The following is a 4,082-nucleotide window of genomic DNA, read 5'->3' as shown; positions in this document are numbered from 1 at the left end:
ATATCCCACATGTCATCCAAGACAATAAGGTACCGCTGTCCACATAGTTTTTTTCGCAGCTTATCAGCAACGTCATCATCTATGTTATTCTCACTGAATCTTTCTTTCAAACCAATAACTTGATTGAAAATTTTCTGCAACAACTTTTTCTCATTACGTTCCTGGTCGACTGTGCACCAAGCACAAACATCGAAATGATCAACAATGGACTTATCATTATACACTCTGTAAGCCAAAGTAGTTTTTCCAAGCCCTGGCATGCCAACAATGGAAATGACATCTATCTCAGCTGGTCCGCTGGTGAGCTTCCTAATTATCCACTATGTGTCTCCTCCTCAAAACCTACAATTATTTTACCAACTGTATTCGATGAGTTTATTTCAACCAGGTTGTTGGGAGCGTTTGCAACAATAATATCGCTGCTCTTGGGGATCTTCTCTTGTACCTCTTTTTTGACAAGCTTGATCTTTTCTACGGTATCAGGAAGTATGAAGATAAGCTGCAATAGACCATGATCTCGGGCAAGAATTGACATAATGACATGTTCCGCCTCATATGCCACATCTAGAACACGCGTCCAAAGATCTCTATGAAACTCTTGCTCAACATACCCGAAGAACGATCTTATAATTTCCAGGTCTTCTTTCACCTGCTTAATTTCTTCTTTTATCAAAGCAACTGAAGAACCATTAGAATTGACCAAGTCGTTTAAGTTTGAGAGTAGAAGAGTCATGAAGAGCGGTCCATTACTCATGGGGAAGCGGAGCCGAGATGAGTCTGCACAGGCTTTCAAGAAAACATTCTTCAGATCTTCCTTGAGGAGTTCAATATTTTCCAGCAAGTTTAGACCTGGACCGCTTGTTGCGTTCATATTCTCTTCTAAGTTGCGATCAAGAACGAATACCTCCTTGGTAAGTTCTCTAACACGTTCCAAGAGAACAAACAATTTGTCATGACGATGTTACATATAGAAGCGCTAGGAGTAACAGTATTAACCATGTGCTCTTGTAGATGAATCAGAGATTCACTAAGAATGTCTGGAGAGGCTTCTACGAGCTGCTTGATGAAACGTCCAACTTCTTCTGACTTTGAACCTTTCAAATTTGTACAACATATGTGCATAACCTCCAGTTCAACAGGAATAACCTGCACAAGTAGATTAGCTAGCTTGGAGTTAACTCGAGAGACATCTGATTCATCAAATTCGCCAAGTTGACAGTAGAAAAGAGTAAAACAGAAGTTTACAACTCTCTGAGCCATAAGTTGAAGATGAGGTATGACATATTCGATTGTCTCATACTCAACGCAACCATTTACTTTCAACCTATGGAAATCTCGTAAATTGCCAAATACATTATGCAGAAGCTCATATTGAGTCATTGATGTAAAAATAAGCTCAGAACACAACTTGGGTAGATATTGGAGATAGACGAGGATGGCATCCAAAAGTTCAACCAAACGATCCTCAATCGTGGTTACATGACTTGGTTCAGCATAGGTCATATAACTTTTGATATTTTCAAAGAGATCATGATAATTCATATTAACGAGCATGTCTTCGCCATGTCGATGCAAAAGTGACTGAACCAGATCATGAATCTCATTTGATATGCAAGACATTTTGTCATTACAACCTTCTGAAAAGAAAGAGTAATAAAGATGAAAAAATCCGGACACAAACATCAGCTCCAATGTCAAATCTTCAATTTGATCTATGTCAAGGGAAGTTAGAACACACCCATTCCTTAGCCTCTCTATGAAATCTAGAAGATTGACAATATCCTTGTGAAGTACAACGGATGACACCTGCCAAAACACCAATGTTGTTTCAAATTATGTTAATACATAGATGGTGATAGTTTAGATAGAAAAAGGGAACACCTGATAGTTACGTGTGAAACTCACTGTAAAGTACAGAGCCAATGAATCAATTTCATTGTTCTATTATTCCAAGAATAAGAACTATTTATAGGTGTACAAGTAAATCTATCTAAGGAAATAAAATCAGAAAATATCCCTAAATATCTCTAAGATCCCTAAAGATCTCTACCTATGATTATGCTATGAATATTATGATTAGATATGATTATGTACATTTTGTAACACTCCCCCTCAAGTTGGAGCATAGATATTAATCATGCCCAACTTGTTACAAAGATATTCCACCCGAGTTCCATTCAAAGCCTTCGTGAATATATCACCCAATTGCTCTCCTGTCTTCACATAGCCAGTAGAAATCACGTTCTCTTGAATCTTCTCACGGACAAAATGACAATCAACCTCAATATGTTTTGTCCGTTCATAATACACTGGATTTGAGGCAATATGTAGAGCAGCTTGATTATCACACCAAAGTTTTGCTGGAAAAGAAGGATTCAAACCAACCTCAGCTAAAAGGTGTTGTATCCATAGTATTTCACATGTGAACTGAGCCATAGCTCTATATTCAGCCTCTGCACTAGATCGAGATACAACATTTTGTTTCTTACTCCTCCAAGATACTAGATTTCCACCAACAAAGACACAATAGCCAGTAGTCGATCTTCTATCAATTCTTGATCCTGCCCAATCTGCATCTGCAAAGCATTCAATACGAGTATGTCTATGGTCGCTATACAATATGCCAAGGCCAGGGGCTCCTTTCAAATAACACAGAATTTGTTCCAAGGCAGCCCAATGTTTGACAGTTGGTACACACATGAATTGACTGACAATACTGACTGCATAGGCAATATCTGGCCGAGTCACAGTAAGGTAGTTCAGTTTCCCAACCAACCTTCTGTATCTTTCTGGATCATCAAAAGGGTCTGCATCATCTTTAGTAAGATGTGCATTAGGAACCATTGGTGTGCCACACGGTTTTGCTCCCAACTTACCAGTTTCTGCAAGTAGGTCAAGTACATACTTCCTTTGAGATAAGAAAATCCCTTTCTTGCTTCTAGCTACTTCTACACCCAAGAAGTATTTCAACTGTCCCAAGTCTTTGGTATGAAACTTGGCATGTAAAAACTGCTTGAGAGAAGAAATTCCAGTACAATCATCTCCTGTAATAACAATATCGTCAACATAGACAACTAGAAGAATAATACCAGCCATTGATTGTCTATAAAAGACTGAATGATCACACTTGCTCATTTTCAACCCAAATTCTTGAACTACATCTCTAAATTTTCCAAACCAGGCACGAGGACTCTGCTTTAGACCATATAGAGATTTTCTTAGATGACAAACTTTTCCATACTCCCCCTGAGCAACAAACCCAGGTGGTTGCTCCATATACACCTTTTCATGGAGATCACCATGAAGGAAAGCATTCTTGATATCCAGTTGATGCAAAGGCCAATGTTGAGAAGCAGCCAAGGAAATAAACAAACGAACAGAGGTGAGCTTAGCTACGGGGGAGAAAGTGTCCGAATAATCTACCCCATAAGTCTGAGCATAGCCTTTAGCCACAAGTCTAGCCTTAAGTCTTGCAATAGAACCATCAGGATTGACTTTGACTGTAAAAACCCATTTGCATCATACTGCTTTCTTTCCTTTGGGTAAATCCACCAAATCCCAAGTATGATTTTCATCTAGAGCATGTATCTCTTCAAGCATTGCATCACGCCATCCAGAATTAGTCAAGGCTTCTTTCACTGTTTTAGGAATAGAGACAGAGTCTAGAGAGCTAATCAAACAACTAGATGCAGGAGATAAGTGGTCATAAGAAACAATGTTAGCAATGGAATATGTGGATTTACACTGACATGTACCTTTCCGAAGAGCAATAGGAAGGTCAAAATTTTCTGAAGAATCAAGTGGAGAAGGAACTAATGAAGAAGGAGATGTAGGACTAACAAAATATTTATGCCCAGTTTTAGAAACAACGGGACATGGTCCCCAAACATCTGAATGTACTAACTCAAAAGCAGACTCAACTCGATTATTAACCCTTGGACCTAGTGAGATGCGATGGTGCTTTGCAAATTTACATGACTCACATTCCAATGAGGAAATATGCTGAAACTGAGGACAAAGCTTTTTCAACAAAGGTAGAGAAGGATGTCCTAATCGACAATGTGCTTCAAATGGAGATACGA

General features: G+C 38.8%; 1 pseudogene; it reads right to left on the bottom strand.

The window, feature by feature from the left end:
• The window catches only part of LOC102594340 (uncharacterized), a 6,746-nt pseudogene that overhangs the window by 2,071 nt on the left and 593 nt on the right, over positions 1 to 4,082 (bottom strand).

The sequence above is a fragment of the Solanum tuberosum genome, unplaced genomic scaffold (genome assembly GCF_000226075.1).
Source record: "Solanum tuberosum cultivar DM 1-3 516 R44 unplaced genomic scaffold, SolTub_3.0 scf00115, whole genome shotgun sequence".
In the NCBI taxonomy this organism is placed as follows: Eukaryota; Viridiplantae; Streptophyta; class Magnoliopsida; order Solanales; family Solanaceae; genus Solanum; species Solanum tuberosum.
Note: the sequence above shows the minus strand (reverse complement) of the source record. Positions and strands in the feature narration are given on the sequence as shown.